Genomic DNA, 25,770 nt, shown 5'->3' with positions numbered 1-25,770 from the left:
TTACCACGGGGTGTCCATCATCCCACTAGATGGCACTTTGGGTCCAGTGGTGTGGCGTGCTGGGAGCCCTGGCGTCAATCTGTGACGTGCTTCATCAGGCGTTAGGACTGGGACTAAGGGGGTGCCACGGGGCTCAGGCACCACATAAATCATATTTTAATGCAAAATTTAAGAAATCTAAATTAATGCAAAAAAATCCGTGATGAACAAAATATCAAGATTTTAATGAAAAACGATCTGTACACCCTCCATCTCCGCCCCTCTAGCCACACTGCGCTTTCTTCCCGCCTGCCCCTTCCAGTTGAGGAAAATCTCGTTTAATCCAGGAAAAATCCTTCTATCTTCACCTTTCTGGCTTGCATATTTAATCTCTTCAGGAGAATCTTCTTTCATATCCCCGTCCCCAAAATGGGCTTAGACTTTTGGAAGCAAAATATATGAAGAAAAGCGTCTAGCGTGGGGGCAACTTTCATTTTCTTTGTTTTCTATTTGCTACATCTCTCTTCTTCGTTATGGAGCTCAGAATTCACTACTTGCTAGAGGTATGTGTGAGCACGTGTGTGTAGTGAGTTTGTGTGTGTAAGTGGGTGTGTGCATGGGTGAGTGTGGGTATATGTGTGAGTCAGTGTGTGTGTTATGGGGGAATAAGGTACCACAAGTTCATTCTTACACCCTCTCTCCCCCTTCCTTTCTTCCCTCCTTCCTTCCCTCCCTCCTTCCTTCCTTCTTTCCTTCCTTCCTTCCTTCCTTCTTTCCTTCCTTCCCTCTTTCCTTCCTTCCTTCCTTCCTGCTAAATGAGGGCAAATTGGTGAAGAATACAAAATATTTTCATTATTTCTCAGAAATTCAGATCCTCGTCATTACCAAAATGCCTGTCCCCTATACCAAGTATTTCTTGGAGTACGTCTTACATACGTTCCTCACCAGAAAAGTTCAGCCCAGCAGGGCACTGCCAATGCACCAGAAGTGTCTATGGCAGCTGCTGCCCCCTGGGCACCATGATTTGCATGAGAGAATGCTCAACTTTCCCATTCGACATTTCGCTATTTGAGGGATTTAAGAAAACTGTGTATGTCTCCGTCACCAGAGCCCTTTGTGGAAACAAGTCCTCCATCCGTCTTTCAGAAGAACCTCCTGGCCCAAGAAGAGCCACCGTCTTGTTATCGATATTTCCTGCCTCTGTTCCCAGGTGTCCTTGAACAAAACCTTCCTCCTCCTCTGGCCCCAAGTAAAAGCCCACGTAGGAATTGACTCAGGCAAATCGAGTCCTCTCAGGGATTGCCTGTGCTCGTCCACCTTGGCTTTGACCTTGATCCCTTTGGTTCTGTCACACTTAACATCCAATTCCTCAGTAACCCTTGTCAGCTCTAACTCAGGGTGTATCCGGAATCCTTTCACTTTTCACCAGCTCTACAGCCATCACCCTGATCCTGATCAGCATAATCTTCCCTCTGGATTATTGCAGTAGCTTCCCGCGTGGTTGTGGCGGGAACTGCTATTGCTCATCTGTGTGTACATTCTTCCCTTCCTCTTGGGCATACCACTTGTCTGCATTCCCCAGCCCTGCCCCATCCAGATGGAGCCATCTGCTGGTTCTCACCATTGGAATGAGAGGGGATGGCACCTGTCCCAGCAGGTGGAGGAGTATGTGCCCTCCCTACCCTCTTTCTCTTTCCGCATTCTCCAGCTGAATGGAGAGAAGAACCCTGAGGAACTGGGGGAGGGCGAGGCCACAAGACGGAAAAGGCCCGGTGCCCTGAATCACCATACGGATCAGAATCATCACGTCGACCTGCACAGGGCTTCACGTGAGCAAGAAATAAACTTACTGTGCAGACAGCTGCACAGCTCGGAGCCTCAACATCTTCCCTGCACCCTATTAATGCTCAACTCCTATCCTTCTTCTGCTATATTTGCCTTCATGGCACTTATCTCCATCTAATAACTCTGTGTTATTTATTTACCTTGTGTATTTCCTGTCAAAGAAAACTACTGTTATTCCGAGCAACTGGTCTGTTTTTATCAAACGGGAAATGGGAATCTTGTAACTGATCATATCTTCCCCTCTTTTTTATTAGCTCTAATAGCTCAGCAGAATTTGTGTAAGATCTAAGTAAGGAATATATTCCTGTGTGCTAACTCTTCCTGATTTTATCTTACTATATGGTCCTCATTACCTTTCACTCTGATTTCAAGTTTTTAAAAATTACTGTTTTATATCTACTTTTGTTCCTAACGTCTTTTGAAGTGAGGCTAGGTATAAATAAAGAAGAATTCATCTTTATACCTCCTAATGCCAGTAAAATTTGTGCATATAGAAGTTGTTAAAAAGAAGTTTAGGGGCTGGCCTGGTGGTGCAGTGGTTAGGTTCACGTGCTCTGCTTAGGTGGCATGGGGTTCACAGGTTCAGATCCCGGGCGCAGACCAACACACCACCTGTCAAGCCACGCTGTGGCACCGTCCCATATAAAGTGGAGGAAGATGGGCACAGATGTTAGCCCAGGGCCAATCTTCCTCACCCACACAAAAAGTGTTTAATAAATATAATATGTAAAATGTAATAAAAATGCCAAAAAATACCCACATTCTATTTATTTTTGGAGGTTTACACTTTTTTATTGTAAAAGCGTCTTTTCAAATGAATACAGCTTGCATATGTAGTTTGAACATTTTGGGGGCATATTTCAGGACAGGGGAGAGAAAAAGGAGAGAAGCAGAGAGCAGCTATAAAGGTAGTCACAGTTCCCGTCGGGATGGGCTTCCTGCCTCCCTCCTGCCCTGACCCGCTGCAGTATCCCGACTTTCACCTTGTCTAACAAGACCTCAGTTTGGGTGAGGGCCTTGGTCCCCATCTCTGCTCCTCTGGCAACTGAAAGAGAAGGTAGCTCCTTCCTCCTTCCTACACGTTAAAACATGGAGGGCTTGGATTAGCTCAGAGAGTCTCAAGGCTGGATTCACCTTAAGCGACCTGGAGAGCTTTTAAAAAATACCAATTCCCTTGACTCCCAGAAATTCCGATTCATTTTATTTGAAGAAAATAATTTTTTATTTCAATAAGTATTTGGGCGCAAGAGTCAAGTACTGATGTATTTTTTAAAAGCTCTCCGTGTGATTCTCTTGCGCAGCCAGAGTCGAGACCGTTGGTCTCGCTAGGGTCTCTCCCAGCACTGACATCCTGTGACTGGGTGGGTAGTTGAGGTCTTTCTACCCGCAGAAAGTAAGGTCAGAAGCTCCAGCGATTCCATCGATAACCTCTTGGAGGTTATCTTACATGCTGCCACTAGATGGCGCAGGCAACTCTTGGGATGGAGGAGACTCTGGTTAGTGTGTTTGGGATTTTTGCTTTCCCTGTGCAATATACTTGAGATACCAACTTAGGAAGCTTTGTGGGGACCAGACACTTCAGTTCCTTCCCTGAGACAGAGGCCCAGAAGGTGCAGCTGTTTTGCTTGACAAGTGAGAGAGAGAGACTCATTAAATAAACGTTCTATCGTCTGAAGGGAGAGAGAAAGTGAACCCCTGCATAAATATTAGCTCCCATTTTTCTTCTTAAATGGTGTGTGCTCCTTCCCTCTTCTCTGTATTTCTCTCTCTCTGTCGATGGCCTCTCTTTTCCTTTCTTTCTCCCCTTTTCTCAGTTTCTACCTCTAACCACTGTTTATAATCTGCTTATAACAATTAATGACGGGTTAAATTGTATTTTGCTACCTTTGTGGTTGATAAAAATTTCGGGAATCTAAAAAGGGTTCACACACAGCATTCTTAGAGGGGTGAACATATGCAGGTTACGATGGGAGCATTCTTATTCAGAGGACTTCTTCTGTTACAGCTGCAGCAGCACGAGCCAGATCCAGGAAGAAAGAAAGAATTTTATGCCTTATCAGGGAACAACAGTCAAAATCCTCTCCTTTTTACAGCACATTCCGGGTGAGGGTCGAAGCTCTGGGTGAACACGTAAGTAGGGATTTTGCACAGTCATCGGGTGTTGCTTCTCGGCTGCCTTTCCTTGGAAGACCTCAAAGTGCACGTGTGGCACTATTCTGTGTAGCTGCCTCTTTTCCCTGGGCTGTCAAAGTAGGAAGACATGCTGTGATTTTTCTTTTCCAAAGAGAATGCATTCCTCCCCTGGCTTTGTTCCAGCCTAGCTGCTTGTCGTGCAGGGAGATGCTATGCTCTGGGTGCCGGGATATGCCACTGTGCTTCCTTCTTCCCTGAGTGACAGATACTGATGGGTCACTGCCTGGAACGGTGGAGCAGGGCCTGGTGTGTGTCCATGCGTGAAGACCCCTTGCTGTTTACCCTTCCCTGGTTTCCATCTGGCAGCACTGGCTACCAATCTTCATTAAAAAAGAAAACAACCAACCAACCAAGCAATGCAAAAAACAAATCAAAAATACAAGAAAAAATCTTTCTTTAAATTAATAGCTAACATTTATTCAGTGCTTACTGTATGCCAGGCACTGTTATAAACACTCGATAACATCGTATCATTTAATTCTCACATCAACATCACGACCTAGGTTTTATTCTTCTCCCGATTTTACAGATTTGGAAGCTGAGCTAAAGCAGGGTGAAGTAAATTGCTCAACGCCACACAGCTGCCAAGAAGCTGAGCCCAGCTCTGAGCCTGGGGAATCCGACGCCAGAGACCATGCTGTCTTGACTCGACGTCCAGGTTCTAAAGGTACTGGAGTCCTACAGAAATAAGGGTTCGAATCTCCAACTGGATAGTCATTAGGAAAGGCATCTTCCTTGTCTATGTAGCTATATTTAACTTTGCGGGAAGATTGGACAGATGCTCCAAACCCAGCTTTCCCCCATTCTGGAGGACCCACGTGCATTCTCGCTTCTTACTGGTGAGGCAATCAAGAGGAGAGAAAAGCACTTCTTAACAGTGATTGGCAGTGCGCAGTCTGTCTACACAATCCTAAGTGAGTCTAGGAAACAAGCAGTTGGGAGCGTGATCTTTGTTTTTTGCTGACTCACTGCTGCGTCACCTGAGGGGGCAGAAGATGGGGACCCATATACCTAGAACTCGAACAGATGGCTTTTGGGAGCCTTTCCCCACCGGCCGTACACTAGCTCCTTTAGGTCGACAGAAATTGAGAGGAAAGACGCCACGACTCAGCCTAGAAGAGGGTGTTCTTAGTGTAATTCATGTAATTTTGGGCATGAACAGAGCAGACAGGAATAGTTTTCTGAATGAGCGACTTCCAGGGGCATTAATAATGTTGCGACTGGGGAATCTAGAAGGAAGAAACTCTCGCCACTGAAATCTCTTTAATAGACATGTTTATATCGTCTATTACATTTAATAGACATGTCACGAAGAAACCGTCGTCACTAAAAAGAGAACACAGCCCTCGCTATTGAAGAATGATCATCTCAACAGAAGAATCCAAGAGCCAGCATCGCCGTGCAGACATCCATGGGAGCTGACGACGCAAGACTCAGCATTCAGACTTGCACGACTCCGCAAGCAAAGCCCAGGCTTAGAAATAAGCTGACATCACAGTGCTGGTCAAACCTAACGGGACGAGGGTAATGTGGTGCACACCTGGAACAACAAAGACCGGCTTTCAGAGAGGCTGCTACCCCGAGTCACACTGGGTGAGGGTCAATGCCAGTTCCTTAGTGAGGAAGGACCACAGACTAAACTCAAGACTGATTGATAGCTCATACAGTTTGGGGCATAAGTAATACCTTGTAAGTATTATTTTTTTCATTTATATATTGTGGTTTTGATGATTCTCAACAAATTTATTCACATCAGTATAATTCTTTATTTATTTTTTATTTTATTTTGTTTATTTTTAAATTTTTTGTTTATTGCAGTAACATTGGTTTATAACATTGTATAAATTTCAGGTGTACATCATTATACTTCTATTTCTGCATAGATTACATCATGTTCACCACCCAAATACTAATTACAATCCAACACCACACACATGTGCCAAATTATCCCTTTTGCCCTCCTCCCTCCCCACTTCCCCTCTGGTAACCACCAATCCAATCTCTGTCTCTATGTGTTTGTTTATTGTTGTTATTATCTACTACTTAATGAGTGAGATCATACGGTATTTGACCTTCTCCCTTTGACTTATTTCACTTTGCATAATACCCTCAATGTCTATCCATATTGTCACAAATGGCTGGATTTCATCGTTTCTTATGGCTGAGTAGTATTCCATTGTGTATATATATACCACATCTTCCTTATCCATTCGTCCCTTGATGGGCACTTTCTCTAAATTTCTCTAGGTTTTATTCTGTGAGTCACTTAGCATGAATTATGCTGAGTTTCAGATTCACAATCAATTGCCTCCTGACACCTCCTGATGATCCATAGGCAGTTCAAATTGAACATTATCAAAACTGAACTCACCATCTTTCACCTAGCCCTCTTCATTCTCCCGGAAAACATACTTCAGAAATGACAAAACCGGCCACTGAGTTGCTCAAGCCTGAAGTATGGATGGTATCATCTTACACGGCTCACCCCCTCATCCAGTCCGTCTACAAGGCCCAGTTTCTATCTCCTAATGCCTCTTGAGTCTACCTTCTTTTAGTCTTTCTCAGTGTCTTTAAGTTCAAGATCTGGTCACTTCTCCTCTGTATTATTGTCCTTCTGTCTCCTCTTTGGCCACATTCCTGTGTGTCCTTCTCTTTAGTGGTTTTTCTAAAATGCTTATCTGATCATGTTACTTCTCTGCGTAAGCTCCTTCAGCAGTTCCCTAGAGCTGTCAGGAAAATGCTAGCTCTGCCTTGACTAGTCGAACCCTGGCTCCCACCCTGCCTTGACCCCCGTCTCCCCCTCTTGCACACAGTTCCTCACATGGGTTGCTATGTCACACCTTTCTATCTTCACACATGCTCTTCTCTCTACTGACTCCTACTTGTCCCTCAAAACTCAGCTCAGCCACCTCCTCCAGAAAGCCCTTAAATGACACACCTCACCTGTACAGTTTAGACTTCCACTTTTCTTTGTTTCTACAATATATTGTCAATTCCTTTCTTTACCACTTCTTTGGTGTCAGACTTTTCTTCCTCTTTATCAGTTATTTATTAAACCATTAGCTCTCGGGGCCGGCCCCGTGACTTAGCAGTTAAGTGTGCACGCTCCACTACTGGCGGCCCGGGTTTGGATCCCGGGCACCCACCAACGCACCGCTGGTCCGGCCATGCTGAGGTGGCGTCCCACATACAGCAACTAGCAGAATGTGCAACTATGACGTACAATTATCTACTGGGGCTTTGGGGAGAAAAAGGGGGGGAAAAAAAAAGGAGGAGGATTGGCAATAGATGTTAGCTCAAGGCCGGTCTTCCTTCAGCAAAAAGAGGAAGTTTGGCATGGATGTTAGCTCAGGGCTGATCTTCCTCAAAAAAAAAAAAAAAGAAAAAAACATTAGCTCTCTTTCTTTCTACTGCTCTTTTAATCTCTCTCTTCTTTCCCTTCATGCATAGATTATTATATGTCCATTGACAACAAGTTTTGGTCTACTCTTTCCTATGTCCCTACTTTATTTCTCTACATATTTGCCCTATAATGTTCTGTGAAAGAGGAAATATTTTATGAAGGAATTTTTAGTCTTGCTTTATTAATGACACTGACCTAAGGAAAACCCAGGAATGAACGCATTGATCTTTTTTACCTAATTCCTTTCACCTCGTCTTCTTGCTGTAATAATACTGTTCTCAGCAGTTAAAGGTGCAGCTATATCAAAGATTAATACAGTTTATTGGTGCATAATCTTTAAAGAGAGTCTTAAGGTCTCCAAACCAGAGAGCCAGCACAGAGATGGGTCAGAAGTCCAGGCTGCACTCACGAGTGTGACTTATGGTAAGGTAAAGGTTTCTATCTGTCCTCGATAAGATAGGTAGGCCGAGAGGAGCCCCATTCATGAGTTTAGTTTGAGTCAGGTCCAATTCGTAGATATTCAGCCAATAGACGTGTGAGTTGCAGTTGTCGGGGGCCTTGAACTGCCCCACCTCGGATCCTGGGAAATCAATGTAGCTTTGTTCAGCAGTGACTGCCTGGAAGGGCCATAAATCAGGGGCTTCCCTGCGAACCTTTTACTGTCAAGGTGATGGCAAGGAAAAATGATAGTAGCTATTCCATTTACACGGTTTAGCCTTTTTTCTTTCTCATTGATGTTTCTTCCAAATTTCTTTCCATTTTTTTGGTGTCTAACAGCAGCATATAGCTTTTGAGTTTTTCCTAGAGAAATATGTGATACAGAATAGCATACAGTTCTTAGAACGCTGTCTTAAATAGTTTTATTTGTTGAAACTCATTCTGGCTCTCCTGCATTTTGGGTAACCACTTGGTTATCCAAAATGAGTGTTGTATTTTTGATCACTACCATCCATCATTTATAATTTCATATCCTGATTATCTATCAGATCCAGGATGTTATATTTGCTATCCATGTGCCTGAGACTTTTTCATTTGCTCCTATAAAAAGTGATTCGTGACTGGTGACCTTGGATGGTTGTGCTATGATGGTTTAATTGCCATCAATGTGGCTCTATGTACTCATGAATAATTGGTCACTAATTGTGAAGGTACCAAAGATTGTGAATGATTTTCTGTTTTACAAGTTCGACTGGCTTCACATGATGTTGCCACTTGCTTTCTTCGGTGGGACAAATAGTACTGTTAGAGCCATTTTTCCAAGGTCTATATGCTAAATGCTAATTATCACCCACTACTTGTTCTCTTCCTTTTCCTGAGTAAAAGAAGCCATGATTTTTAGCTAAGTACATGGGTAGTGAGAATAAAGACTGTATTTCCCAGCCATTCTTATGGAGAGCTGTGGTCATTGACTAAGTTCTGGCCAATGGGGATGAAGATGGAAGGGATATGTGATTTTATGGGAAGTGTCTTTAAAGGCAGAGGGCATGCTCTTTTTCTTTCTTTCCCTTTTCTGTTGATTGGAATACAGATTTGACGGCTGAAGCTTCAGCAACCCTTCTGGACCATGAGATAATTTTGGGAAAGGAAGCCATATAAGAAAAGGAGCTGGGTCCCTGTTCTGTAGAGCCTCATAGCAGCCCAACTCCTGGATTCAATGGATATGAGAGAGAACCATGTTTCTATCTTGTTTAAATTTTGACTATTTCTTTTTTTTTTGAACCTAATTCTCATTATTACAAGATTCAAACAAAATAAAGGTTGAGAACTGAAAGTAATGATTCCATGATTCCTAAATTTCAGACCAAAACTTCTGATTGCTGAACCTTTCCATGTGGATGACCCATGGGCCCTTCAAATCTAACATTTGCCAAATTTAACTCATTAACTTTCCCTCCAAATTTGCTCCTATTATGTTCTTTTTCTCTGTTAATTCCATACTCAAACCTTGAAAACATCTTTAGGTCCTTTTCTTCTCTCACCATTATAAGAGAATCGACCACAGTCAAGAAGATTTTCTCTCCTAAGTGGTCTTGCAAAATCCGAATACTTTCTTGATTGAGTTTCTCGATCAGTTTCTGGAGAATATTAAATGTATTTATCAAGTTGTGCCAAGGTGTTTCTTGTGCTGTGTATATCTACTCCATTTTTTCTACATCATTAATTGTTAATTCTGCTTCATCAGGAAGACTTGCTATTTAATACTTTAATTCAATTTTGGGAGACCTGATTGCGTTTTGCCCAAGGTGTGAACACTGCTTCTTGAAATTACAGGCAAGTTATGTGAAAATCTCTCAAAAATGTAAAGACTACATGAATCTAAGTTATTCCTAATATATTGCGTATTCTTTTGATGCCATTCTGAAAGTAGGACTGTATCATCCTCCTCTCTAGCATCACTTATAAACATTAAATTAAGTGAAGTGTTCTATCTGAAGTTTAAAGTATTGAAATTTACAAAATTTCATTTCCTAGAAAGTAATGTTTCAGGAAATGTTAGTAGTTTGGCGTGGGTCTAATTCTGAATAACAACTGTAGTGGCCATCCATCATTATTTGTAGCTGCCCATTGTCATCCAAATGGCCTTTCTGTCCATGGAGAAACTAATACGTCATGAGGATTTCCTGCCCCACGTGGATGCTGTGCTCAAATTCCTAGCCTTGCATGCAGCTGGATACAGACACGTGACCCAGGCCTCACCAATAGGATGAACCTGAGTGAGATTTCAGCTCAAAAGTGGGCAGCATGAGGCATCAATGGAGCTTTCATTTCTATGGTTGTTGGCAGAGGTATTTGGGATTAGGAAGGAGCAGTGATTTTTAGAAAACTTCCTTAGGAAAGTGGCGTTGGTTCTGGTGGTTGTAGTAATATCGTCAGAGATGAGTTCCAGCATGCGGTGCTCAGATGCAGCAATGGCAGCTGTGGTTTCCTCGTCAGCCCATCTCTGCCATGTTCCTGGAGGCACATCCATAGGCTTATTGTTTTTTTTTTTTAATTTTTATTTTTTTTCTTTCTTTTGAGGAAGATTGGCCCTGTGCTAACATCTGTTGCCAATCTTCCTCTTTTTTCTTTTTTCTCCCTAAAGCCCCAGTACATAGTTGTGTGTCATAGTTGTGGAGTTGTAGCTCTTCTATGTGGGATGCCGCCTCAGCATGGCTTGATGAGTGGTGAGTAGGTCCGTGCCCAGGATCTGAACAGGTGAACCCTGCGCTGATGAAGCAGAATGCGTAAACTTAACTGCTACGCCACAGGGCTGGCCCCACATATGCTTGTTGTTATGTATCTCGAAACAGTTCTGAGAACCACAAATTGTCTTTATTTATTTACTTATTTATATTTTATCAAATTTCTGATTTTCTGATTTATTCTTGTATCCTAGTTCTAGAATGGACTAGATGATGATATATGCTTTGGTATTGATTTTGGCTAAATTTATCTATCTAGGTAAATTTATCTATCTATCTATCTATCTATCTATCTATCTATCTATCTATCTATCTGTTATCTATCTATCTTCAACAGCTTTATTGAGATAAAAGTGACACCCAATAAACTACGCTTATAAAGTGTTTAATTTTGACCTATTTTTACATAGATATACATCTGTAAAACTGTTACCACAATCAAGACAATGAATATATCCATCACCCCCCAAAATTTCCTCATGCCCTTTTGTAATTCCTCTTTCCCACCAATTCTCCCTGTCCCTAGATAATTCCTGATCTGTGTCAGTCACTATAGATTCATTTGTGTTTCTAGAATTTTATACAAATGGAAGCGTACAGTATAAATTCTTTTTTTGTCTAGCTTCTTTCACCAAACATGTTATTGTATTGATAGTTCATGTCCTTTCATTGCTGAGTAGTGTTCTATTATATGGATAGACTGTAATTTCTTTATTCACTCACCCATATGAATATCAGGGTATTTGGGTTTGTTTCCAGATTTTGGCTATTACAAAAGAAATCTACTAAGAACATTAATGTGCAAATCTTTTTATGGACATGTGTTTTCATTCCTCTTGGGTAAATTCCAAGGAATGGAATAAGTGGCTCCTGTGGTAAGTGTATGTTAAGCTGTTTATGAAACTCTCCAAACTGTTTACCAAAGCGGTTGTAATATTTTACGTTCCCGCCAGCAGTGTATATGAGTTCCAGTCCTTCCAAAGCCTCACCGACATTTGGTGTGGCCAGTCTCGTTTATTTTGGCCATTCTTATAAGTATGTAGTGGCATCTCATTGAAATTATAATTTGTATTTCCCTAATGACTAATTTTTTTGAAAGATTGTCTTGTTATAGAATTCTACGTTGACAGATTGTTTTTCTTGCATTGTTTCCCAGAAGAAATAAGTTCTCATCCTTATCCTTGTTCCTTTCTACATAAAGCTTCCTTTTTTTCTGTGGCTGTTTTGAAGATTTTTCTCTTTATCACTGGTTTTGAGAAATTTGATTATGATGTTTCTTGGTGCAGTTTTCTTTGTTTCTTGTTTGAGGATCATTGAGCTTGTTTGATCTATGGGTTTGTAGGTTTTATCAAATTTAGAAAATTTCAACCATCATTTCTCAAATATTTCTCTGTCCCCTTGTTCCTCTCCTTTGGGGACTCCAATTATTATACATTAGACCACTAAAAATTGTCCAACAGCTCACCAATGCTTTGTTTGTTAAAAAAATTCTTTTTTCTTTCTGTGTTTCATTTTAGAGGGTTTCTATTGCTGTGTCTTTGAGTTCATTGATCTTTTCTTTTGCAATATCTAGTTTGCTGTTAGTCTCATCTAGTGGATTTTTCATATCAGACATTCTAGTTTTCATTTCCGTAAGTTCAATTTTTGTTTTTTTAAATATCTCTCATGCCTTTACTTAACTGTTTGAACATATGAAACAGAGTTATAGTAACTGCTTTAATTTCTTTGCTGCTAATTCTAACGTCTGTGTCAGTTCTGGGTGAATTTTGATTGATTCATTTTTCTTCACATTATGGGTCATATTTTCCTGCTTCTTTGTATGCCTGGTAATTTTTGATTGGATGTCAGACATTGTGATTTTACCTCATTGGGTGCTGGAGATTTTTGTATTCCTGTGAGTATTCCCGAGCTTTGTTCTAACAGTAAAGTTACTTGGCAACAGTTTGACCCTTTTGGATCTTGCTCTTAGGATTTCTCAGGTGGAACCAGTTTTATATTTAGTCGAGGGCTAATTATTCCCCATTATTGAAGCAACTCTACCCAAATGACTCTACCTGACGCCCCATGAATTATGAGGTTTTTTTAGTCTGGCTGTCTCTTTTCATCTTTTCAGACGGTTCTTTGCCTGGCCTTGGGAATTTCTTCACATGCAAATGCTGAATACTTGAGGGAGACCCTTTGAGGCTCTGTAGCTCACTCTTCTCTGATACTCCATACTGAGAACTCCGGCTGCTTTGTTTCCTCAGACTCTCAACTTCGTGTCCTCAAAGTCAGGGGGCCCACTGGACTCCACCTCAGTCCCCTTTCCCTGAGCCAAAGCCTGAAAAGTCTTCAAGACAGTAAGCGGGGGACAATCACAGGGCTCACCTCATCTGTATCCAGTCTGTCTGGGACCCCGATCTTGACTGCATCTTTCCTGAGTCTTGAAAAGCAGTTGTTTCATATATACTGTTTGGGATTTTTTGATTGTTTCACGTGAAGTGGTGTATCTAGTCCCTCTTGCTCTGTCTTAGCCAAGAATGCAAGTCTTCAAAGAGCCTTAAGTTGTAATTTGTATATCATAAAATTCACCCATTTTAAGTGTACAATTCAATGATTTTCAGTAAATTGTCAGAGTTTGCAACCATCATGACTATGTAGTTTTAGAACATTTCCATCAATTGAAAATGATCTTATAACCATTTGCAATCAATTATCTTTGTTCCCATCCCCAGCCAAGACAATTACTAATCTACATTCTGTCTCATAGAATTGCCTTTTCTGGACATTTTATCTAAATTGAATCAGACAATGTTTGCATTGGCTTCTTTTAGTTAGGATGAGGTTTTTGAGGTTTATCCACATGGTAGCATTTATCAGTAGTTCTTTTTTATGACTGAATAGTAGCCCTTTGTATGGATATATCACATTTTGTTTATCTATTGGTGGACATTTGGATTGTTTCCACTTTTTGGCTATCATTAATAATGTTTCCGTGAATATCTGTGTATAAGTCTCTGTGTGGACGTGTGTTTTCATGTCATTTCTCTTGAGTAGATACCTAGGAGTGGAATTGTTAGGTCATATAGTATATTTATGTTTAAATTTTTAAGAAACTGGTAAACTGATTTCAAAGCAGCTATACCATTTTATAGTCCCACCAGCAACATATAAAGTTTTGTTTCTCTGTGTTTTCGTCAATGCTTCTTATTGTCTATCTTTTTGATTATAGTTTATCTAGTAGGCATTAAGTGGGTATCTCATTGTGGTTTAAATTTGCATTTCCCTAGTGACTACTGATATTGGGCATCTTTTCATGTGCTTATTGGTCATTTGTATCTTCTTTGGTGAAATATCTATACAAATATTTTTATCCATTTTAAGTTGGGTTATTTGTCTTCTTGTTATTGAACTGTAACTGTTCTTAATATATTCTGGGTACAATCTTTTATCAATAATATGACTTGCAAATATTTTCTTCCAGTCTGTGTCTTATTTTTCACTTTCTTAATGGTACCATTGAAGTTCAATGTTTTTAATTTTGAAGTTCAATTTATCATCTTAAAATTTTATGGAGCATGTTTTAGTGTAGCTAAGGGTGGTATCATTTCAAGAAATTCTTTTTCTTTTTTTATAATTTTATTTATTTATTTCTTTTTCCCCAAAGCCCCAGTAGCTAGTTGTATGTCGTAGTTGCACATCCTTCTAGTTGCTGTATGTGGGACGCGGCCTCAGCATGGCCGGAGAAGCGGTGCGTCAGTGCACGCCCAGGATCCGAACCCAGGCCGCCAGTAGCGGAGCGCGTGCACTTAACTGCTAAGCCACGGGGCTGGCCCAAGAAATTCTTTTTCTGCTTAAACTAACCTGAATGGATTTTGTTGTTTATAACTAAGAAACCTGACTGATATGATAATTAAGAAAGAGGACCAAAAGAATTAGATTTTTGTTCCAGAGACTTTGAATCCAAAATGGGAGCAAGGTACTCTGGAATCACAAAACTTTATTTTGGGCAGTAATAATTTTTGTTCCTTGTCTTTGCCTTTGTCAACCAGAGAGGGCTATTGGCTCAGCTAACAAGGGACTTCCTCATCTGTGTGGTAGAAGCGGTTTTGATCTAAAACACTGCAGAGATCACAGTAGACACGTTGTGTTGCTCCTTGAGTCCTTGGATCTCATCACAATCTTAGATAATTAGAAAGAAAGAGCATATGGTCATTGGCGAGGCCTCGCGTAGAAGAAGAGCACCCCAAAGACCTCTCATGAGAAACCCGTGATTTTCGTCTCTGTGGTTCTTTTTGTTGTTGTTAGTGCTGTCCAGTCGACTCTGACTCCTAGTGACCCTGTGGACAGCAGAGCAGAACCCTGCCCCGGCTTTTTGACCCATCCTCTCACCTTCTGGGCTATATCAGACAATGCTCCACTGCTATTCACAGGGTTTCCATGGCCAACTCTTTCAGGAGTGGGTGGCCAGGTCCTTCTTCCCAGTCTGTCTGTCTGGAAGCTCTGCTGAAACCTGCCCACCGTGGGTGACCCTGCTGGTATTTGAAATACCGATGGCTTAGCTTTCAGCATCACAGCCACACACAGCTGTCGCAGTACGAGAACCAACAGACGGATGGTGTGGCTCCATGACCCAGAAACGAACCCAGGCTACAGCCTTGAAAGCACTGAATTTTAACCACTAGACCACCAGCGTACACACAATTATGAAGTAAATAAAGTTTCATCCTGCAGTAGTCATTACGATTCGTGTATTTCCTGAGGTTTTGGTACACCATATTTAGTGAGACAGCGTATGTAAAAGTGCCTACCACAACAGCTGTCAGAAGGTAGCTGCTTAATGAGTATTACTTCCCTTCCTTCATTTTCCCTATGCCTTGTCCCACAACATGCACTAGCTATTTGTCTTTCATAAGCCTCTGGAATCTTCAGAAGGTCTCTGTCCATCCAGAGTTCTCAATTAAAGTCTGCCTAAGCTTTGATTTGTTTTAAACTTTTGCTTTTACTCAAAATTTACCTACTTTCTGTATTTTTCCTTCTTGGACCAGGTAACTAGCTAGTAGAATCAAAGGGTAATTTATTTAGAAACAAGGTCTAAAATTAATTTAACTCATATATATTGAATGCTTACTATGAGCTAGGTGATATTCTAGTGATGAGGATACACTGAAGAACAACACCAATAAATACTCCTGTCTCCATGGAGCTTACATTCTAAACTGTGAAAAGTAGGGGTATGAATCTGTAGTGAATATGTCATTTTTGCTGCCCCCAATTCCATTCATCTGTTTTCTTATTTCCTGGTAACTGCACACCAATATTTTTATGGGAAACTTGTCATCCTCCTTTGATTGGAGTCTTGGTAAGGCTGTCCCTCAAGTTAGTCCCATCTACCTTAGCCAGTTGGTGGACACTTGATCCTGCTGGACCAATCAGACAGTCTGTCAGACCGAGTAACGAAAGGACTGAAAATTCCTGGAGGGAATTCAGCTCAAAGATGGCACTCTGACAAATGTCATTGCTTCTTGCTACCTAGAACTTTGGAGCTTCACTAATTCTTGTTGGTTTCAAAGCCTTATTCTTTGTCCCTTCTGTGCAAAATCTTCAATGTTTCTTGTTTAAGTTATTGAGTTTTGTGTTGCTTGGAACCCAGTAATCCTAACTATACTAAATTGGTTTTGTAAGAAGTATCACATTTCTTTTTCTCTGTTTATTAACCTAAATTCAACCCTCAGTCTCATCCACTGGGCTGGCAGGAAATTAAACCTAATTTTTATTAGAGGTTTTCCTTCCCTGTACGGATAAGAGCCAAGGAGGCTTCTGTTGCCATTAGTCACTTGTCCACGTGGTCACTGTTGGAATGCTCACTATCCCAGCATTGGTGCCACAGCAGGCTCAAGGGAATTTTTGATATGGCTGGACATCCCTGAGTTAGGATTCAGTTTCTATAGGTGCACCATGAAAAATTTAGTGTCTGTAAGTATATATAATTTCTCTGAAACTTGGTACTCTCCAGCTACTTATTCTGATGAAGCAAAACCTCCCTCAGACAGTTAACTTATCTGAGAGCCTGTGCTATCTTCTAAGAATAGAGGTCAAACTATCATGTTTATTCTGTCTTGTTCATTGACTTGTCCTCTCTAAATAAACTTGGATTTGTAAACTGAATTCTAGGGAACGATTCATTTAGTTATTCAATCAGGATGCATTTACTTTTTGCTCTGTCCCTGGTCTGTATGGGGCTCTGGAATTACAAAGAATAACTTATTACAGTTTCTGCCTGACAATGACTCACAGTCAGGGGGAGGAGAGTTGTTTAGCAGGGTAGTGCCTACATAATAAAATAATTTTGGCAGTGATAAGTGCCACAATAGAGGTATAAAAATAGGCATTATGGGAGCACAGAGGAGGCTCTTGAGTCTGGTTTGGAGATGCTGTGCCATGGATGGTTTGCAGAAAGAGAGGATAATTGGGCTGAGTCTTAGGGAGCAAATAGGAGTTTGCTTAATGTACAGATAGAGTAGGAGCAGTACATTCCAAACAAAGTAAAATGGAGAGAGAAAGAGGGAAAGCAAGAGGAAGAAGGAGAGGGAGGAGGAGGAGGAGGAGGCAAGGGAGGAGGAGAAGGAGGAGGAGGAGGAGAAGATTGGGAAGGGGAGAATGGGTGAGAGAAAGAGTGAACTGAGGTTGAAATGCTCGTCCCATATGATGCACACGACTAGAGTGAAGGGCCCATTGGGGCTCTCATGGGAGATGAGCAGGGAGAGGCCAGTGGAAGACAAAGCCTAGTGGGTAAAGGAGGAGTTTTACAGTTAGGCTCTCCTATGTGAAAACTCAAGTTCTGCCCATTTGGCAGAAAGTTTTCAACTCGAGAAAGTGACTTAACCCAGTGTCCTCATCTGTAAAAGGCAGAAGGTGGCAGTACCTCCATTTTTGTGTTATTGCAAGGATCACATGGATTCATGACTGTAAAGTACCCAGCACGGTGCCTGCCCCATAGCAGAATTCAAGAAATCTTTCTCTCTCCCCGCGTCCCCACACACCCTGAAATCTATCACAAAAGCCATAAAGCTGAAGGTTGCTGATAAAAAGTGCTGGGTGGATGCATTTGGGAAGTGGTGGGAAATTGATTGAAGAGAGAGGATGAAGCTAGATTAAAGAGAGCCTTTGAAGCTGGGTAGATGCTTTTGTGAGTTAAAATCAAAAGCTTAAACATTACTTAACTGCAAGCATAGTGTTGAAATGAAAACAGAATCTGGTGATACAAATTGGTACAACCTTGTCACCTAGTCAATCAATACTGTCATTTCTCCATGATACTTCTATTTGGAAGAGACCAAAATCTCTACTATTTTCAATTTTTATAGATTTGCAAAAATAGTATAGATGAAATATTTACATTTGAATTTTTACTTAAAATGAAACCATGCCATTTTTCCGTTATTCGACAGTAATTTCTTCTTCTTTGTTTCCTCCTACCTTCTTTCTTCCCCTCAAGAGATCAGCGTTAATAACGTGATGTGTTTCCCTCCACATATTTCTCTATGCTCATGCAACCATATACAAACACAAACACCTATACTTAGTTGTTGTTGATTTTCCTAAAAATGGAATAACCATGCACATTTCCTTGTAACTTACTTTTCTTATGTACCAGGGACATCCAGCTAATTGCAGGCCTCCCATAATATGTAATGTTACACACATACTGAAAGATAATCATAGAATCTTTAGATCTATAAGGGACCTTGGGAATCACCTAGTCTAGTGGGTCCAAAGATAAGTTTCCCCAGTTTAATTATTTTCTTAGCAGGCAGAGATTTTGAACATAGGAGAAGTGGTAAAACCTCTATCAAAGATTAGTCTGGCAGTAGTGGGAAAAAAGGTTTGGAGGGAGGCATGGGGGCCATATTTCAGGTCTCATCTTTAATGTTATTTCCTCAGGGAAGCACTCCCTGATACCCCTGACTAGGATAAGTCACCTTCCTATATATCCCAATAGAATCTTCTATTTGTTCTTTGTTACATTCACTAGCATAATGTTAATAAATTATTAGTTATGAATAAACCAGTTATTGTCCATCTTTTGTGCCCATTTATATCTTCGTTACCTAACATAATGCTTGACAGATAAAAAAAGACTCAAAAATGAAGGAATGAGCATTGATTTTTTGCGGGGGTGGAGACAGTTATACAGATGTTGAAATTTGATGCAGCAGAGTGGGAGTGGGGGATAGGAGACAATGACAAGGTTCCATCAAGAGCTCAGAGACTGATACTTTCCTTGTTAATTCATGGAAGTTAAGGTTATATTCCTTAGCATCTTTGGACCATAAGTTAGACTTTATTAGTCCTCTAAGACATGATTTGACTCTTGGTCAGAGACTCACAGTAATCAGATGCACAGAGATATTGTTCACTTAAAACAGGGGCTAGCCCTTTAAAGTGCTTCCATACTCAACACCAGTCACCCTGTTGCCAGGGTCGAGGTATGAGGGGACTTGAAGTCATAGTAGATTGTTTAGTGGGCATATAAAAGGAACCAAAGGGAGGTGATGATCTTCAGGCATGGTTTATCTAGGTTGACATGTAATCAGATAAGACATTTTTAGCCACAGCAGAAAAACAGGAAGCTTTTTAGGGACCCAATAGCCATCCCTTTGATGGACACACTATTTAGGCCCTGTAAAAAAATATTTCAACACTGGCTTCCACTTAACATTCACAATTTCTTTATTTGTTTCAAAAATACCAATTAAGCTTTAGCAAAATATTATAGATCTGGGGGACATACTAGATCTCTTCTTATTATCTTTTGATTTAAATCATTTAACTCTCAATCTTATTTCCTTTTGTACTGGTTCGGGTTCTTCTGGTTGCAAGTAACAGAAATCAATAAGTTAAAAAAAATGTAACTTACTGGAAATACACCAAGGTAGCTCAAAGGAGGAAAGGATGAGCCAAACTCTAGTGCCTCAGGAGAGGCAGGAACAGAGTCGACCTGGGGACTTCAGTGGTGGACCTTGCGAGGCTGTTCCAGCCATGTCTCCTAAGTTCATCTTCATTTAGTTCCAAGTTCATGAGTGTGAATGAGGCAGATCTCTGTCATTCTACGTATTTCTGATAGTAGATAAAAGGTCAAGGGAATCTGAAATAAGTTGCAGTTAGTAGCAGGAATTCAGGGGAAAATATTGTTATGGGGTAAATTCCTTAGAAAAATTTGACAGGACGTGGTGGCTCACTGAATATGGGACAGGAGAGAAAAGGATGAATCAAAGAAAATGTTAACTTTTAGAGCCTGGGTGATTGGGAAAATAGTGATGGTATGAGAAAATTTGGAACGTAGAGTACTTTTTCTTGGTACGGGGAGGAATTATTACATGTTTGGCTTTATGCATATTTGAACTTATCATGATGGTGAGAAGTTTAAGCTAAGATTTTTAAAGGAAATTATAGTGAAGATAGGACTGGAAATACAAAGCTAGGTGTTGGCATAGCCGTGAAAACAGAATGGGCAATTTGTTAATTTGCCCTGGAGTTAATTTTGTACATCTCTGGCTCTTCTCCTTTCCTTGAGCATAGGAACCGTGCCTTAATCTCCTAAGGCTTAGCACTTAGGAGGTATAAAAGATGTCATTGTGACATTACATTGAATTGAAGTCTAGAGAGAAAAGAACGGAGTGCTAAGAAATTTACATTTTCTCCTTGAACAAGTTCAAAATTTCATCTTCATTTTTTAAGACTCTGCCAGAATAAACCTATTTTAGAGGCTACCTTTTTCAATGACCAGAGAGTCCATCTATGCCATTTATTTCCTCCACTCAGGCTGATACGACTAGGGAAGGATTTTGTCATTAGCTCTATTGGTTGTTGGGTTTATTGCATTACAGATGCTTATGCTGTAAACATCAGCATCTTGAGAGAAAACAATGAGAGACGTTTTAGCCAGAGCTTTCCATTGATTCTGAAAAAAAAAAAAAAAGAAAAAAATCTGGAAAGATAGCACTCCAGAATATTTTTGCTTAATCTCCACTAGTTAATTCATACTTCCACCAGCAGCAAGAGACAGAATGTCTTTCTTCACATTGGAAGTAAAAACTAGGTTTGACACGCTGATGATACATGACAGTATTGTGGAGACGGATGGGGATGGATAAAATATAGATTTTATTTGGTTTCATCTTAACTGCATTTATTCTATCCCCATTTTATTGCCCATTCATTGTTCCATGCCAGTTCAACTCTCTTCTATTTTAACTTGAGATATAGACGCATAATATTATGTTAGACATTTTCACTCAAAAGCCTTTTCAGATCTTTTCATCAGCTAAGTCTTCTCTTCCTATGGATTTCAAGTTTCCTATAATAAATTTTAGGGATTTTAAGCTCTTAATTTTTAAAAAATTTGTAGACTGTAAACATTTTATTAAAAGTGCAATATTATTATATCTTGGTAAAGGTTACAACTTTATAATTATTTCCATGATAGGAGGGTTGATAATGAGGACAATTTAGCAACCTGCATAAAGACATGAAGTCACTTGTCTAAAAGTTGGGCAAAATTATCAAATTCCTGTACAGAATGGATTGTTGTATTACGTGAAATATAATTTTCGGTGGGTGGAGTTATTGGACTCTTTAAATGGATTAGACTCCTCTGATCTGGAATCGTGTTTGTGGACAGTGCCAACAATTTGCTTTTCTAAATGTCGTTGATCCTTAATAAAGTAATTTGCATCATTTTTTCTTCTATCTTCACCTATAAAATAAAATTATTCACTCTTCTCCATCAAATCCTCTTTCATATGTTGCAACAATAGCAACACAATTGAGTTTTGACTAGAACTCTGCCAACCATTTTACAAGAGATAGGTACTCTTTATGCTGATTTTCCAGAGGAAACAAAGGCACATGAATGTTACTTAATTTGCTCAAATAAGTGCTGGCATTAATATTTACATTCAGATGGTTTAACTCTAGAAGCTGCGTTTGTGACCACTGTTGCCTCCCACTTCTGAGACAGTTGTCTTGGGTATACACACGAAAGACGTAAGGATAAACATCACAGTTCCTGAAGCAAAGATCTTTAGTTCTGGCCTGCTGTGAGGGGTGTTCAGTTACAGGGCAGCTGATTTATAGCGGCCATCTTCCCTTGAGTGTTTTCAGTACTCTACACACATCCTTACAATAGTGCTGGGAGGTAGGTGTTAGTATTTTCATTCCTCAGATGAGGAAACACAGGCTGAGGAAGATTATAGTTAACTAAGGTAGTAGTCGTGAGTGGTAATGGTAAAGTCAGCAGTTAAGCCATGTTCCAGAATCTTCCTGCAGCATCACCAACACTGCCTCATTACTTGTTTTTATCCCAACCTCCATTCACATTCTAGTTCTGGTGTGTGTGTAGCTGACAGCCACCCTCTTTGGAATCAGCTGGGGTGCTTGTTAAAAATGCAGCTCCGAGTTCCGGCTGTAGCAATCCAGATTGGGTAGATCTGGCGTGTGGCCCAAGAATCTGCATTTTTAACAATCATTCTTTGCAGTTGTTACGCACAATAAGCTTGGGGAGTAACTGTTAGTCAACATCAGGAAAAAGTTCACGAGAGAGAGAATGACTTTTTTTATCTATATTGTTATTTGTCTTACATATGCATTTTGAAAAATAACTGGTAATATTGTCCTAAAAACTCTTACCATGTCACCAGTTGAATAAAACTACAAAGCTTGAACATTCTCCAGGACATGACTTAAAATTTCTGGTTTCTGATACAGGAAAAATGATGAGAGAAGGAGCGACTTGTATGCAAGTTGAAAGATTATGGCCTCAGGGCTGAAAGCCCCAGGGAATTAATTTTAGCCATGGCAGGCAAAGACAGGAAGAAAAGTATGAACTCTGCAGAACAGATAATTCTATGTTCAGTTTGTAATTTTGAACAGAACTTTCTGCCTGCCGTTAGCTCCTGTGGTTTCTGTTGAGCATTGTGTAATGGTCTCTCAATTGTCCAGTGATTTTCCAGTTATTTCAGGATTTCTATTTCTTTGGTACTTATCATTCCATGCCTACTGAAAAACTGAACAATAAAAGTAATCAATTGGGAACATTTTAATGAGGCAATCCAACCCAAAGCTTTGCATTCAAGTATTTGTTCAAATTTGAGGAGGTTATGCCTCCAAGCTCTGTTTTACTTGGCCTGATGAATGAGAAAAGACAAAAAACATTAGAGAATTTCTGGTAACATTGAGCAGCAGAAAAAAAGGTCGTTTATGGGGAGGAGTTTCTAGTAGAATGTTCTCTGAACAGATGGTTGGCTTAAATTGCTTATAATCCACTACAAAAAGGATTTGGGAACAAGATTTTAATTTGGCCTTGATATAAGGTGAAACTTTAGCCATGTTATGGGATGTTCTGAATGCTAAGATTTAAGTCCAGATGGACAGTTATAATCCCATTTTTCTGTTCCTCTGTGCAGTATGTGGCTTTCTAGACTGCCTTGTTCTCGTGAGATGAAGACCCTGAATATTGTTTTCCCTATTTAATTGCTGGAAAAAAGTACGGTTGCACATTAAGTTAGCAGCTCAAGGTTCCTTAGTGAGTGAGGAGAGCGAGGATTTCTGATTGGTTCACCTGATGCTCTCTTCCAAGGGTGCAGGGTTTTGTTAACTCTGAAAATCCCGTAGTTCTCTGGTAATCTTCCTAGTTAGGTCTCTGATTAACCCTACATTTCTGCATCAGCGTTTTCATTTAGGCCCTGGGGTGAAAGTTGAAGTATCTCATTAGTCTCGACTAGATCATAAAGGACTACAAGGCAATTTAGAAAAATGTTTAATTAATTTTGGAGGGTTATAAGGCAGCTCCAAACTTCAAAATAAGGCAACAAGGTCTGTATCATTGCCAAATTTAAAGAGAAAAGGTTAATGAGTCTTTGACCTTAGAGTCATTTGGGAGGGGAATATGTTACTTGGAAAGTATTAGATTAAAATTTATTCTGAAGAATGGAGAGAGAACCCGATAAAGTGCTAAATGAATGGCTTTCTACTTAGCAGTCCTAAATTCTGAATTCCTCTCTTGTTTTGAAATAGTCTTTAGGTGTAGGTTTTTCAGTCTTTCCACTGTTTCCTGTTAGGACTAGGATATGACTAGAGAGGGAGATTTGTGCATAAGCAATAGCTTTTTAAATTGAACTTTGCTGGGTTAGAAAAAGATAACCAGATGCTTCAGATTTTCATATAGTGGTATATACTCTGAGGCTCAGAATTCTGAATTGTTCTACTAAATTAAACTGCTTGATATATGTCCTTAAGAGATGTGTATCTTTATATACTATTTAGTGTTATTGGGTGTGAAAGGGTAATTACATAAACACTGTTGTGCCATAAAAAATAAATTAAATTGCTTAAGTTTAGTTTGAAGTTATTTATCTAAAACTTTGTTCTAGGAGATAGCTATTTCTAAATAAAAATACATGTTTACCAATGAGTTTAGTACTAATAAAATCGTTCCTACACATGGTGCCTTATACTTGGTAAGCAGTTCTACTAACCTGACTACAGTCCAAACAGGAAGATTTTGTGGGGTTTTTTTTGATAGGACGCAGTACTCAGCCTTAAAGAGCATAGTCTTTGACTGGGGTTGACTAGGTCCTCTGGGTTAAACAGGTGGTCAAGAAGATGAACCAATCTGTTATTATCAAGCTAAAGTGGGCCCACCATGAGAGTGAGGTACCAGGAAGTTGAGGAAAGTAGAGAAGAGCTACGTCTAGGGGGCAAGGGCAGTGGGGAGAAGGGAAGAAAGTGGCTTTCCCGGTGTGAGACGCTCCTGGAGAGCAGTGTGACCATGAAGGACGGAGAGCTAGCAGCTGACAAGGCCTGCCATTGTCACCCCTCCACCATGTCAAATGGCTGGAGTCCTGTGGACTGAAAGACCACCCTGAGGATGAAAGGATTTCTGGTGTCTGAAGGCTTAACTTTAGGTCAGAGGTTTGGAAAACTGAAAGTTCTCATAAGCAGAGTATCTTGAGATTGCAGAAATAACAACAACGGTAAATAGTAGCTAACACTTCTATGGCACTTATATGCTAGATACGGTTGTAAGCACTCTCTCTACAAACCACTCATTTAATTCTCATTGGGGCCCTATGAGAGAGGTAATGTCGTTATTCCAATTACACAAACAGGAAGCGGGGGCACGGAGAAGCTCACACATTTGGTAAGTGGGGGAGCAGGAACTGGACCGGGCAGTCGGGCTCCCGAGTCTGTGTCCTCAGTCACAGCCTCCCCAGAGAATGAGATTCCTGGCGTACACCACCAGCTGAAGCTGTGCGTGTCTAGATTCCCAGGGCGGGAAGTAGTGGTAACAGGCTATGTAGTCGGCTTTCAAAAACCATAAAAATTCGTCAATTTTCTGGAAAGGAATCATACACAGTATTTCCTAACTTTGCAATTCCGTGGCTTCTTGGATGGCCTCTGTATCTATTTCCGAAAGGAACGTGAGCGACCATGCAGACAGTGGCTTACCCCGGGGGATGAGTCAAATGATCATTAATAAACACCATGGGAACAAGTTCATTTCAGAGAAATCAACAATGATCCTTTGTTCCTCCTTCTCTTCAAAGGAAAGCCGTTGGGGAGCAGGGGAACCAACCGCTGGAACTCCCTCTGCCTGGTTTAATCAGAATGTGGACGGTTGAATCACGCTGGTGTCCTTAGCTGCCCTTTGTCGGCTGCTCCTTGAGGAGCCCGCGTGCAGTGTGAGCGGTAGGGCTGTGCCGGATGTGTGTGCCACGTGTTCTGATGAGTTAGCACCGGGCTGCCGCCGTCACAGCTTCTCCAAAGAAGCGTTAGAATATCCCGTGGGGAAACAACCAGTGTTTCAATGGCAAAGAGGCTGTCTGCAGAGGGGCTGCCCGCAGAGGCACACGTGGCTTAGGCTCATGGCCAGCCAGCCCCTCGGTGATTGATGGATCCGCTGCCCCCTTCAGCTGTTCCCCTTCACTTGTGCTGGGAAAAGTATGAAGGGCACCTTTGAAGGAGGAGGGACTGTACATAATCACTTCATCTTTCTTCCGCTCAATGCAAACTCATTCTGGAAAGATAAATGACTGTCCACTCTTGTAACAATTACCCAAATCCATTAATATATATTGCTGCCGGTCAGATTTGTAGGTTTCCAGGATTATTCTGCTGTGGCAGTAA

The sequence above is a fragment of the Ceratotherium simum genome, chromosome 37 (genome assembly GCF_057802395.1).
Source record: "Ceratotherium simum simum isolate JZ-2026a chromosome 37, ASM5780239v1, whole genome shotgun sequence".
In the NCBI taxonomy this organism is placed as follows: Eukaryota; Metazoa; Chordata; class Mammalia; order Perissodactyla; family Rhinocerotidae; genus Ceratotherium; species Ceratotherium simum.
Note: the sequence above shows the minus strand (reverse complement) of the source record.